General features: G+C 40.5%; 1 long non-coding RNA gene across 1 annotated transcript; it reads left to right on the forward strand.

Moving 5' to 3' along the window:
• Positions 1–507: 507 nt before the first annotated feature.
• Positions 508–983, forward strand: LOC148685981 (uncharacterized). The gene is made up of 2 exons (XR_015949643.1): positions 508–646; positions 831–983. It is a non-coding gene; the product is annotated as an uncharacterized LOC148685981 (long non-coding RNA).
• The last annotated feature ends 14,153 nt before the right edge of the window (positions 984–15,136 follow it).

Genomic DNA, 15,136 nt, shown 5'->3' on the forward strand with positions numbered 1-15,136 from the left:
GACAGGGAAATGTCACTTCATGGTTATGCTTCTCTCTACTTTGATTTTAATTTCCAACATGCTTTTTATGCGCGGGGAGCTTAGAGGTGTTGTTATCTGTGTCACTTATCTAACAAAGTAGGTTGTTCTCTGACCCGTCATTTTCAACAATCCCTGCATTTTCCCTCTTGTTTCTTTTTTAGAAGACAGAACGTGGCTCGCTTCTTACAGCATGTCTTTGCTTATTATCAAAAGAGTCCACCTGTTCAGTCCAGATGGCGCACGCTCTGTCAGTGCCTGTTAATTAATAAGTGTTTTCCGTTGGTAGAAATAGCAGAAGTAACCAAAATTGGATTTGAGTCCAGACATTTGCATTGTTTTAATCTTGATTTTAATTTGTTGCCTTGTTTAGTACAGTTTCTTAATGATGTATGACTAAATTAGTTTCCCCTGTTATGAAAAATGTACCCCAAAATGCGTTGCCTTTTAAGAAGGACAGACGCGGGTCGGAAGCTCCAAAATTTGCACTAAGTTCAGCTCCGCCGGGAAAATGACAGAGACCACACAATGCTGTCAGGAAAAACAAACTGATCCCTTTATTGCAGAATGCAAAGCTACAGCTGTAGGGTCCCTGCCTCTGGAAAGAAGGAAGGAACCCCGGGAAATGGTAAGGACCCCCTATATACCCTCCTGTTCCTGCATGGAAATCTCTGGACTGGGAGGGAGGGGGAGACAAGGGCGGTGGGTGGGAGATCGGATTAGCTGGGTGCGGAGATGACTTTTCCTTTCAGATGGAGAGATGTCAATCTCTCTTCTCCTGTCGTTGATGGCACTTCCCTTTGTTTTGACAGGTGGGCAATCCTTCGAGATGGGTGCAGAGGTGGGGCAGTTCCTGGCGATTTCCGTGGGGTGGAAGTCCACCCGGCAGGTGTTTTCCTCCAGGCCATGGAAGGGTGGGCTACGTTGAGGATGGCAATTTATTTGAATAAAGTTGTTCCAGCTAATCCCTCTATTGTCCATGTGTCCTTGAATGGGTATAGGGTGGTAGTAGGGCAAGGTTCAGGTGGGTTGGGATCATACAGGGTTCATACAGAAAATATACCTGGAAAACATACCTAATACAGGGATTTCTAATTAAAAGGTAGCAGTCCTGACATATACAGTTCTAAGATATAAAACAGCAATTCTAATACAGAGGCAGCGGATAGAGATTTCATGGTATAATAGGCTGTATTATTAACTTGAGTAGAAAAGTGTCACTTTGGATTTGGGCGGTTTCCCTCCCCCCTTCTGGAAACATTGTTTTGTTCTGGGCGGAGGGGAGGTGGAGAGGGGAAATGTGTGAGTTTATGCTAACTGTTGTGCATATGCAGATCCTTAAGCCTTCCTTCAGGCAGGGTCGCGTCCTAGCGGGAGGGGTGGGGAGACAGGGAAGATGGCATTGAACAGGATTCTGGGTATTGCAGCTGTCAATTTCTGTCACCCCTCTCTGTTCATTAATAATGGTGTCCTGCAACCCCCCCAATATGATTTTATAACACCCCAAACTTTAGAAAAATTAATTTTAGATGTATCCAGCTTGCGTCATTAAGAATGCTGTCAGTTTTCTCACATGCCACTAACAGCAGTCACATAAATATGAAGAAGGAAATAAGGACCACCAAGCTAGATATGGCAGTAAATGCACAGCTCCTCAAAATGGCAATTGTACTGCCTGCCTAGCTCTTTGAATATGACTTTGCACAGAGAATATGACAGAGGTGTGCTCTGTTTTTCATTGGCACCTGATAAATTTCCAAAAGCAGGTGGAGTCCTTTAAATATAAAAAAATTCCTTCAGTAGCACCTTAAAGACCAACTAAGTTTATATTTTGGTATGAGCTTTCGTGTGCATGCACACTTCTTCAGATCATGCACACGAAAGCTCATACCAAAATATAAACTTAGTTGGTCTTTAAGGTGCTACTGAATGAATTTTTTTATTTTGCTTCGACTCAGACCAACACGGCTACCTACCTGTTCCTTTAAATATGTAAGACCACTAGTCTGGAGACAATTAGTCAATTAAATCCTCCCCACCATATATAATTTGAATATATTACCATAGCATGCATATAACATGCATGCAAATTACAGAATTGCTTAAAAATGACAGGCCTTTTAGACTGAAATGCCCTTTAATCCTCTACAGCAGATTTCCTCAACTTGTTGCCTTCCAGATGTTTTGGACAACAGCTCCCATCAGACTCAGGGTTACAGGAAAGGGTTTCTTCATAGACGAGGAAAGGGGAAAGGGAATAGAGGATCAGGCTAATTCAAATTGAAGGCCCGGCGGAATAGCTCTGTCTTACAGGCCCTGAGGAAGGAGATCAAGTGCTGCAGGGCCGTAGTCTCGTGGGACAGAGCATTCTACCAGGTCAGAGCCATCACTGAAAAAGCCCTGGCCCTGGTGGAGAATAATCTGGCTTCTTTAGGGCCCGGGACCTTTAAGCTATTATTATTCATGGACCTTAGGGGCCTCTGCGGGACATATCAGGAGAGGCGGTCCCATAAGTACGAGGGTCCTAGGCCGCATAGGGCTTTAAAGGTCAAAACCAGCATCTTAAACCTGACCCTATACTCCACCAGGAGCCAGTGCAGCTGGTAGAGCACTGGGTGAATATGCTCCCATGGCAGGGACCCTGTGAGGAGCCTCGCTGCAGCATTCTGCACCCGCTGGAGTTTCTGGGACAGTTTCAAGGGCAGCCCCACATAGAGTGAGTTACAGTAGTCAAGCCTGGAGGTGACTGTCACATGGATCACTGTGGCCAGGTCGGGGCGGGAAAGGTAAGGGACCAACTGCTTGAGACGGCAAAGATGGAAAAATGTCACCTGGTAAACTAGGTAAACTATGGAACTGGCTTCAGAAATAGGTAGTGGTGATTCCCAACTTGGATGGCTTTAAATGAGGGTAAGCAAATTCATGGAAGATAAAACTACTGGTAGCCATGATCCACCTACACTGCTAGAGGCAGTAAGCCTTGAGATACCAATTGTTGGAAATCGAAGGTGGGCCGAGTGCGGCTGCACTCATGTTGTGCTTGTGAGATTCCCACCAGCAACCTAGCTGGCCACTGTGAGAGCCGAATGCTGGACTGAGTGGACCTTTGGCCTAATCTAACAGAGCCCTTTTTACGTATGTTCAAGGTATTTTGTATTCTTAAAGGTAAATTAAAGTAACACAACACCTCTTGGGGGTATCCCTATTTGATGTTGGTCATAGCCTCCCCCCTCCCCTAAGATCAGCATTCTAACTGTGAATCTCTCACACATACCTCATTGTCGCCTGACTCTGACCACTGTTGCTGCGCCATCTTTCAGTCAGAGAAAGTCAATGGTGTGAATAACAGATACAACTGTAGGACCTGTATATGTGGGTCAACAGTTTATTCAAAGGCTCGTCTGTTCATCAAGAACCCCTCAACAACAAGAGTATCCTCCTGGATCTTGAAGCTTTCTATAAATGCATAATAAAAACGCAATACCAAATAAAAACATGCACGAAAGTCAAACAGCAAAATGGGATTTATATATTATGTGGACCAAGTTAAACACATGCTTAATCTGAAGCCGGAGCAATAGTGGCTTTCATTACTGAGTACATTGTGGACCACGGAGCATATAATAGGATTGAGCATTGAATTTCCACCCACCCCCACCCCTTATGTATATCTCTCTCTCTTTTCTTGTCTAGGTTTCAAATGTATACATCAAAAGGACATGGACTTGTCCAGAATTCTGCAGCCTGTTAGCTCAGCATCCTGAAAGTTATTAAGTCTGGCGCACAATGCTAAACCTTTCGCCTGCAGTAGCTAACTCTATTCTTGATCTCTCCCCATGTTAGTCCAGTCCCAGGCATTTATGATGTTGCTGAAGCAGAGTGGCTTTATCGAAATCCTGCCTTGCCTTTTGTCAAAGCTGAGTTCTGTAGGTAGAATGATTTGATGGCTGCCTTGACGTAGAACTGCATTGTGCTCCAGGATCTTCCTCCCTCTGATGGGCTTTACCTCAGCTTACCTCTTATTACAATTTAACCCTCCGAAGCTAAGGAGGAGCTTAGCTGTTCATTGCATTTGTCTTGACAGCAGTTCATCTCTCTCAACTTGCTCAACTTTTTCTAACTATATTAGTTCACTCTCCCCCTTCCTCCCACACACCCACTCGGTTATGAAAGTGTATCTATGTTTGTTCTGTATCCCAGCCTCCTTCACAAGCACATTCAGTGGAGCGAGAATTATTTAACCATAATGTAATATCTCTCTCTCTCTCTCTCTCTCTCTCTCTCTCTCTCCCTCTCCCTCTCCCTCTCCCTCTCCCTCTCCCTCTCCCTCCCTCCCCCCCCCCCTCTCTCTCTCTCTCTCTCTCTCTCTGTGTGTGTGTGTGTGTGTATGTGGCCCCAATTTGAAGTGAGGGTGCTAACTGGGTGTACAGCCCCCACACCACGTGTGGTTGCCATATTCACACATTATCCCCAGTAGAATGAAATTGCACCAAGAGCTGTGCAGGCGTTCAGGTGGTTTTCCTGGGAGCTGGAGGAAAATCTCTTACATTCTCCTAGCTCAGAAAAGTCCTACTGAGACTTGGATAAAATTAACCCTGGGAGGAAGATTGTGTGTGTGTGTGTGTGTGTGTGTGTGTGTGTGTGTGTGGTGCTGTTTTTATCCCATAGACTGCCTTGAACCCCCTGTATAGAAAAGCACGGTTGAATTTTATCATTTAAATAAATCAATAAATCATTGCTGTTAAGTCCTTGTCAGCAAAGCCATTCTGATAGGCCCATTTGTGCTAATTAAGAAAAGTCAAACATAACACACAAGGCACATCCAGCCTCCAGTCCATTGTCTGGAAAATAAAGTGCTCCTTTCCAAGAAATACTGAAGCTGACCACCTTTGCTTCATATTATTCTGCTTCCTCAAGCAGGCATTGCTCCAGAAGTTCAGAGATATGCATAGTTGGTTTCAGTGGGTGTGGAGCTCTTGCTGTGGTAAGAATAGCTGCTTGCTGAGAAACAGACGTAACCAGTATTTTAAAAATTAAAAATAAACACCTTTTTTTAAATCACAACAGTGTTCATACCTAAAGTGGTCATCTGCTATTAGAACTAAGTGTGAATTGCCCCATATGAGCTAGTCTACTTGTGGACACCATTCTTCCTTTCCACCAACCCACCCGACCCACAATTCATTTTCTTATAGGGGCCATAAATACATAAATAAAGCCATCTTATTGTGCTCATGTGGGAAGCAATGGACCTTGCTTACAAGAATGTAATACTTTTACTCACAAGGACTTCGGTAAAAAGGGGTGATTGAAAATGCAAGTACAATACACTTCCCAGTGTTGATAATCACAAATGCCAAAAATCTCTTTCCCCAAATGTCAAAACCTGCTCCCTGCTGTCTTCCCCATGTATGAAAAATTGCGCAGCCACTGAGCATTCAGTTGCCTTTAATGAAGGGGTAGCTGAAATCCTCATTCAATTTCCCATTTTAAAAAGGGTGTTTTTCTGCTGAGCTTGTCATGTCACTACTTCATTATATCTGTATAACATACAGAGACCTACATAAAACTTTGGGGATTTCTCCCTTACTAAATTCTGGTACTGGCAAAGATGTTACTATTATTTAGATAGAGAGATGTCTATAAAACAACCCTTGAAATAAGGAGACACTGGGTGGGGAGGATAAAACTTAAGTTAGATTGGCTTCATGCTCCTATTTTGCAGGTGTGGCAAGTGAAAGCTGGGGGGAAAGGCATTGATTTCTGCCTAATTTCAGGCCAAGCTGAGCCACAGTTTTGCAACACCATATTGTTTTGTTGATAATAAATTCATGTATTCATTTTATGTTTAATCAAACTGTATCTGTGTTTGAGGATTATGACATTCTTTTTTTTCTATCTTGCTTTCTTCATAATCCAGGGTAGCCAGATAGATCTTCATAGGAACAAATAAAAGATTAAGGCAATTCTTGCTGATCAGAAGGCATAATTCTCCACCAGTCTCATCCTAATTTTTCCCTACCAATTAGCATTACTTGTATAGGTGTCCTCATGGATTCTGCTCCGTATACCAAGCTGTGTGTGCCCTCATTTTATACACCCCTCCTTCTGTTTTGAAATAAGCTGTAACCTGTAACAAGTTGGGATCTTGGATAGTGCTTACAGGTGACCAGCTTCTTGAGCTTTCGTCCTGATCTGTTTGCACAGAGGTTAGAAAACATCAGCTATTTAGTGAGCATTAGTTCTGCTTTGTTTGCATGGAGGTTAGCTTTCTCTGGGAAGAGGGATTGATTTAGAAACCAAGCCGAGAATTGTAGCTCTGTGAGTCATAGCTGCCAAGTTTTTTCCTTTTCTCGTGAGGAAGCCTATTCAGCATAAGGGAATTTCCCCTTTAAAAAGGGAGAGCTTGGCAGCTATGCTGTGAGTGGAACAGGGGTCTTCTAACAATTCTCAGTACTGCAGTTCCCAGTTCAAGCTGCAGTTCCCAGGATACTCTGGGGGAGTCCATGACTGTTTGAAGTGGTATATGAAGAAGCCTGTGCGTTAATTTGTTTTATGTGTGGAGATCAGTGCACGCTGATCAACACACAATATTCGCAGAGAGGTTCTATTCCAATGGCATGAGTTTAATGATGACATGTTGCCTGCTGTAGCCTTCATGCGCCTTCACAGCCATTGTAACATATTGCTAGTTATTTTCCATCTGTTCTGCTATTGAGGACTTTGGGGATCATTCTTTGTCTGGTTCTTCCCCCATGACCTTACCACCTTGGGTGACCTTGCTAGGAGTACGAGATTCCCAACAGCTTCGCTCTCAGAGTTCATAGGAATATGCAAGCCTCATATATGTCTCTCTGTATGCAATACTTGGTTGGAAAACTGCATTTCAATATTCAGTGTGAATTCCTAAGCATTGGTTTGGAAAGTACAAATTAGGTAGTTTCACCTTTAAATGCAAACTGAACCAAAATTCTCCCCAGTTGTTACTCAAAACAAAGTTTTTATTTTAGCAGACTTTCCCCAGCTTTCTTAAGCAATATGTTTAGTGGAGTTAAATAATCTGAATCACATTTTCCCCCTACTTCCGAAAACCAATGATGTACTCAGGAAGTGCAAATGAAAGGAAGAAATTCTGAGTTTGACTGATAACTTTACATACAGGACAGCATTTGCGATCGGATTTTGCCAGTTGGCAAGGCTGTGCTTTCCTGGGACTTTTTTGTACTGAACAGCCTGCTCTTGCTCTTCTAAAGCTGAATGTAACTGGAGTGGAAAAAAACCATGTGGTCCTTGATGTTTTGTGCTGAAAAGGCTAATATTCATGTCAGTGGCTAGTGGGGGGGGGGATGCCTCTCTTATAACAGTGAGCAGAGATTTAGATTTTAAGAATACAGTGTGGGAATGGGTGTTGTAAGAAGAGAAGAGGGAGAAATTTGGTTTGGTTTGCATTTTAGTGCAAGCCAACCTATTTTGTACTTACCAAAGTAATACGTAGATCTACAAATGCAACTTTCTTTCAAAATTCGCATGTCTCTGAATTTTGCAATGCAGTCCTGCGATCAAAATATGAGTGCAAAATGTGCATATTAGAGGAAAGCAAGAATAAAAATGCATAAGCAGGTTGAAATAATAATTTTTGTTATCGTATTATTTGTTAAAATTGTATACTGCCCTCACTTGAAGATCACAGGGCGGTTCACAACATAAAAATACAAAATGAGAACACAAATGCATAATAAAAACATGAACAAAATGTACAAACCAATAATCCTCCTCCCACAAACACAGTTAAACAGACATGGAATGTTAATCATCCAAAGGCCTGGTGAAAGAGGAATGTTTTCACCTGGCACCTAAATAACTGTAATGAAGACACCAGGGAAACCGCTCTGGGGAGAGCATTCCACAAATGGGGAGCCGCCGTAGAAAAAGCCCATTCTTGTGTTGCCATCCTCTTGTGGAAGAGGCACACAAAGAAGTGCCTCAGATTATGATTGCAGGGTCCAGATTGGTTTGTATGAGGAAAAATGGTCCTTGAAGAACACTGAGGAACCCCACATTGAAGGCTCCACGGGGCTGAAGAACAAGCACCACACTCTGGAAACCACCATCTAAGTAGGGCAGGAACCACCACAAAGCGGTACCACCCATCCCAAACTCAGACAGCTGGTCCAGAAGGATGCCATGATCTCCACCTCTGCAAAAGCAGAAAGGTGCAAAAGCCCAGAATGCAAGGAATTTAAGATAAAAAACTGCAAAACTAAAAAGCGGGTCAGAATGACCACGCCACCAAAATTCCAGTTATGAGTAAACTTCAACAGCATATGTGCGGCCTGAATTTAGTAGATGGGGCTTTATCAAATATATTAGGATTTAAATATGCAACTTAAAATAAATTAATCAAATTGAGCAGTTTCCTACCACCGCTGTAGCAGTTCTCTCTCTTTTGTTTTGTTTTAGACATCAGTTTCTGCATGGATATTGTTCAACAGTTAACATAAATTCCTTGGAAAATACTATTCTGGATGCTGTATTTCAATTTAAATCACATTTATATTCAGGTGACATGGTTGCCCTTTCACAGCACTGGAAATCCTTGACAAATAAGACAATTGTGTCAATTGTTCCATCTCAAATGAAAAACAAGCAAGCTTCACTCTGGTAAGATTATTGTGACAACGATGGTAGTACGTAAATCGCTTATCCCCACAGTAAAAACACAATGGGAAGATGTTCTCTCTACTGAGAAGGCTACATTCTCAATTGTGTAGCAAGCTAATTACTTCCCACACATTCCTTCACCCTGTCAGTTACCAACCTGCCTTTGCTATGCAAGATGATATATGCACCCTAAGAAAGAAAATTTGAGTACAGCCAAGTCATATGTAGGATAGTACCAATGAAGTACTGTATACAGTATTCTGTGTGAAGTTTCTCTCCTGCATTTCCCCCCCAATGTTCTCTGCTGTTTTTTTGTGGGAGGGATCATGGGGGAACAGAAACATAGAATCATAGAATCATAGAGTTGGAGGAGACCACAAGGGTCATCCAGTCCAACCCCCTGCCAAGCAGGAAACACCATCAAAGCATTCTTGACATATGCCTGTCAAGCCTCTGTTTAAAGACCTCCAAAGAAGGAGACTCCACCACACTCCTTGGTAGCAAATTCCACTGCCGAACAGCTCTTACTGTCAGGAAGTTCTTCCTAATGTTTAGGTGGAATCTTATTTCTTGTAGTTTGAATCCATTGCTCCGTGTCCGCTTCTCTGGAGCAGCAGAAAACAATCTTTCTCCCTCCTCCATATGACATCCTTTCATATATTTGAACATGGCTATCATATCACCCCTTAACCTTCTCTTATCCAGGGTAAACATACCCAGATCGTTCAGAAAGAGTAGAGGACTTGTCCATTGGTGTGAATGAAGTGCAACGTGTCATTATAGTGGCCAAAAAGCCACAGTTCCACAACGGAGGTACTATAGTGGGAAAGGAATGTTAGAAAATAGGGCAGAAGCCCTAATCAGGAAAAGTATTCTCCAAGTCTGAATGTACCCCAAGTGGAGGCTCAAAAGAAGCTGAAGAGTTCAACTGAGAGTGGAAAGGTAGGATGAAAATTCTGTCAATTAATATAATATATAGTCTTGTCAGGGTTTTTCCCCCGCAAAGAAAAAGTGAAAAACAAAGTCTATCAGGCGAGCACGAACCTAGGTAGTCGAAGTTTCAGACCTAGGTATGTAGCTCTTTGTGTCTGTAAAAAATTATCTTGATTGCACTTGCCTAAAAAGGAACTGGCAAAATAAAAATTTAAAACCCCTCCAGTTTAGCTAGCATATGAAAGACACAACCCCAAGCTGCCTTCTAAACTTACTCCAACTTCTCAGTCCTACAACCCAGAGGCAGGTCCCCCTGCATCAGTATCCTCCTGCACAAGCCACACACTAGCTGTGTGTATTGGGATCTGTGGACTGGGGCACTTATGCAACACTGACATTAGAACAACATGGCTTCTGAGACACCCTTCCAAAGCCAGGCAGCCAGGAAAGAAGGGTTGTGGAAGATAACTGGCACATTCCTTGCCTCACCACAACTTCCTTGATGAGCACGGCAGTTTGGAGGAAGGGGATTGCATTGCCACACCTCTGCTGATGCAAGCAAAATGCTACTGGATCTTCTCCCCGCTCCTTGACCTTTGTGCCCCTCCCTCCAGGCTTTCTTGGCTCACCCCACAATCTGAGAGCCACTGTGTTAAGCAATTCTTATTTACACGTCTTCACTGGTCTGGGAAATGTTTCTAGGCAGCTACCTGCTGCTCATTCGGACTCATACCTTTGAGTTACAACTCATCAGTTACTCTTCAGAGTGAGACAAGCAGTTGATAAAAGGTAATAAAACATTAATGGATGGAGGAAGAGCAGCTGCAATAATAGAAGACCAAGGTTAAATGAAGGCCGTGGCCTATGCTGCTCTTGACATTTTAGAAAAGGTTATCCCTCCCCCCTTGTGATAAACAGACTAATGACCCACATGCTCCAAACAGCAGCACACAATCTGAATTCAACTGCAGAGCTGGGGGTTTGCTGTGCCAAGCTGCTTTTAAAGCAATTTGAGGTTTTCTTCCAATAGCCATCGTTTTTGTGATGTTGTGACCTGTACCTGATTGTACCTCGTACGATCATTCCAAAATGACATGTGACGTGAAGTACCAGCAGGAGCGACGCTCCCTTATTGCCCTCCCTAAATGTTAATCCTACCGATGGTGTTCTGCCTGTGACAGTATTCCACTTATGGGGAATGAATCATCTGACATAGGCTGCACAAAGAGAAGCTGCACCTTTTCGCTCCAAACCATTGTGGTGGGTTGCAAGGCCATGTGGCTTCCTTTGATATTAAATGGCGAGACAATACATTATTCCAAAGCAACCCCATCATGATTATGAACCTAATCATAATAATGATGGCATGATGCTATTCAATGCTGTTTTTCTAGAAAAATAGGTGCTGGAACTCACCATTAACACCTCCCTTCTTCTCTTAGAATGGCAACGGTGCCCACCTGAGAGGTGCCAGAACTGAGTTCCGGCTAGAAAAAAGCAACCCCTGGTGGTATTATTGCACATTGCCCCCTTTCCATTTTTAAAAAGGTAAGAAACCAAATGCATTGAACTCCTTAGTAAATTTATACAGAATCGGAAAGAACACTAGTTTCTTCTATATATATTTTTTTATTTATATAACAGAAAATAACAGAATATTTATATAACAGAAAATAACAGAAAATAGTCAAAAAATAGTAATACACTTACATTCCTGCACATCCATCATTTACGTAATGCAAACAAATCTATATCATTATTATTCCTATTAACATTTTCCTAAAGTTAAAATCCCAAAAGAGCTAATACTTGGCAGTTGCGTCGAGAAGGAGAGAAGCAATGGAGAAAGAAGAAAAGGAAAAAAGAAAGAAAAAAGGAATAATAATAATAATAATAATAATAATAATAATGATAATAGTTATATTAATACTAATGTTGGTAATTATCATAAACATAAATAAAATCAGCAAAAAGAAAGAAAGAAAAAGAAGAAGAAGAAGAAGAAGAAGAAGAAGAAGAAGAAGAAGAAGAAGAAGAAACAGACAAAGAGAAGAGGGAGGTAAGACCTAATTGACTGATTCAACAGTCGTATCTTAATTACTTAATTACATAACATCTTCTATCGCTTCCACCGCGCTTTGCACAGAATTTCAATCTTCTATACTTCTATGTCTTGTCCTCTTGGTGTTCTACACTAACTTCTATTAACAAAACAGAAGCCTTCAAATTCCTACACAGTTATTCTAAGCACAGCCATGTTCTATTGCCCAATCCTATTTTATTTAAATAGTCATTTAGACACTCCCACTGTTCCTTAATTTTATCTCTAGGTTTATTGCGAATCAGATCAGTTAATTTTGCTAATTCTAAATATTCGCAGAGTTTGTCAATCCATTCCCCTCTCGTAGGTATCTTAGGTTCCTTCCATGTTTTAGCAATGATCATCCTTGCTGCTGTTGCTGCATATTGGTCTTATCTGGAGGTATTTCATTACTAAGAATTCCTAATAAATAGGCTTCTGCTTTCTTACTAAACAGAACTTTAATTAATTCTTGAATTTCCCTGTGGATCATTTCCCAAAATGTTTTAATTTCTGGGCATGACCACCACATATGGTACAACGTTCCGGTGGTTTGCCTACACCTCCAGCATTTGTCATTACTATTTTTATTTATTTTAGCTATCCTTTCAGGCGTTAGGTACCACCTATAATGAACTTTCATAAAGTTCTCTTTTAAAGCATAGCAGGCTGTAAAATTAATTTGTTTATCCCAGAATTCTTTCCATTTTTTATATTCAATCGGATGACCTAGATCTTTTCCCCATTTTTCCATGTACTTATTCTTTCTTTCTTGTTCCCATTCCTGTTCATTTAGAAGTTTATACATTTTCGAGAGGGGTTTCCCCTTACTATTAATAATTTCTGACTCAAATCTCGTTTTTATTTCTCCAAATCCTCTTTCCTTTATATCTTTTTCGAATGTGGCTTTTAATTGATAATATTCTAGCCAGGGTATTCCTCTATTCTTCATATTCTTTAAGTTTAATACTATCATTAACCTTTTCAGTAATTTCTCTATACGTAGGCCAAACCTCTTTCTTATAACATCTTAATGTGGCATTTGCTTCCACAGGTGATGCCCACCAGGGGGTTCTGTCTATAATTTTATCTTTTGTCCTTTCCCAGACCTCCCATAGGGCCCTCCTTAAAATATGGCTTTGAAATTCTTTATTTTTCTTTCCTTTTTCATAAAACAAGTAGCCATGCCACCCAAAGATCTTATTTACACCTTCTAGTTCCAAAATGTCCAATTTTTTTAACATTAGCCAATCTTTTATCCAGGTCCAGCAGGCTGCCTCAAAATATTTCTTTAAATCCGGTAGGGCAAATCCTCCGATCTCTCTGGGATTCGTTAATATCTCTGCTTTCATCATTGCCTTTCTTCCCTGCCAAATGAAATCCGTCAGGTCTTTTTGCCACTCTTTTAAATATTTGGTTCCAATTAATATGGGAATGTTTTGAAACAGGAATAAGATTTTTGGCAGAATCACCATCTTAATCATAGATACCCTACCCCAAATAGATAAATTCATACATTTCCATTTTGCCAATTTTTTCTTTACTTCTTTCCATTTCTCAATGTAATTATCTTTCAATAAGTTTGTGTTCTTGTTTGTTATCTGGATACCTAGATAGTTGACTTTTTTTTCAATTTTAATCCCTGTTATTTTTTCCAATCTCTCTTGGTCTTTTACTCTCATATTTTTCGTTAGCATTTTCGATTTATCTTTATTTAACCTAAATCCTGATACTTCCCCAAATTTCCCCATCTCAATCATTCCTGTTACAGTTCCTTCCTCCGGGTTTTCTGTCATAATAATTAAGTCGTCGGCGAACGCTTTCGTTTTAAAACAGTAGGCTCCTGACTTTATTCCTTTAATTGCTTTGTTTTCCCTGATTGCTATCAGTAAGGTCTCCAGGGTTGTGATAAATAACAAGGGGGACAGGGGGCAGCCCTGTCTTGTGCCCCTCTCTATGCTAAATTCTTCGGTAAGTTCATTATTTATAATTAACCTAGCTCTTTGTTCTCTATAGATTGCTTTAATTCCCCTTAGAAACCTTTGTCCCAGTTTTAAGTTTTCACAGGTATTTATCATGAAATCCCAAGACACACGGTCAAAGGCTTTCTCCGCGTCAACTAACAGCATTGCTGTTACCATACTTGGTTTGAAGTCTAGATATTCCATTAAGTCAATAATTACCCTGGTGTTATCCTTTATTTGCCTCTCGGGAAGGAAGCCTGCTTGGTCTTTTCCAATTATCCTGGTTAATACACTCTTTAATCGATTTGCTAATATTCCAGTAAATATCTTGTAATCGATATTTAATAAAGATATCGGTCTGAAGTTCTTAATTAATTTCACATTTGAATCCCCTTTAGGTATCAACGTTATTAATGCTTCTTGCCAGGACCTTGGTAGTGAACCTTTTTCCAAAATTTCATTCATTATTTCCTTTAATCTCGGTGTTACCACTTCTTCTAGTATCTTATAGTATTTGACGGAGATCCCGTCAGGACCTGGCGATTTCCCTTCTTTCATTTTCTTAATCATATTTTTTATTTCCTCCTCCTGAATTTCAGCATTTAGAAGTTGATATTCTACCTCATTAATTTCTGGTAATTTATTTTGGGCCAAATAATTCTGAATTGCTTTCTCATCTTTCCCTTCCTCCTTGTAAAGTCTTTTGTAATAATTTATAAAACTTTCCTTAATTTGTTGTGGATCCGTAATTTCTAGATCTTCCTCCATTATTTTATTTATTATTCTATCATTCTGTTTTTCTTTTATTAACCAAGCTAGCATTTTCCCGGGCTTGTTGGCAGATTCAAAATATCTTTGTTTCGTCCAAAGTATTTTATTTTTGACTTCCCTATTTACTATCTCTGAGAGGTGGTTTTGTAATCTTTTCACATGTTGTCTTAATTCCTCGTTTTTTGGATCTTTCGTTAAATCTTTCTCTTTATCTCTTATTTGTTTATTCATTTCCATTACATTTTTCTCTTTCTCTTTTTTTTATCTTTGTCATTTGTTGAATACTGAACCCTCTCATGTAGGCTTTACTTGCCTCCCAGATTACTTTTTTGTCTGTATCCTGTCTTTCATTTATTTCAAAATATTCTTTCAAAGTATCTTTTGCTTTCTTTACTCTTAGTTCATCCCTCCAGATCTCATCATTTAATCTCTTCTATAAGCATTGCATGGTTTGTTTCTTCAGGAGACCAGCTATATGAATGGCCTATGCTGTAAATCGCTGGTGGCCTTTTGCAATCGTTAGAAATGCATGGCTAATCTTTGACAAATTTGTTCTTCTGAGGATCTCTTTCCCAACTGCTGCAGCTCCTGGTTGTTTGCTGTTTTCCCCAAAATTACCTGCTATCTGAACAGGTCCAGAGGTGACCCTCTTGGATCCTTTCCTAGTCAATAATATTTTTGATCATGTCATTGGCTAGCCTCTCAGTTC

This window comes from Zootoca vivipara, chromosome 4 (assembly GCF_965207765.1).
Source record: "Zootoca vivipara chromosome 4, rZooViv2.hap1.1, whole genome shotgun sequence".
Classification (NCBI taxonomy): Eukaryota; Metazoa; Chordata; class Lepidosauria; order Squamata; family Lacertidae; genus Zootoca; species Zootoca vivipara.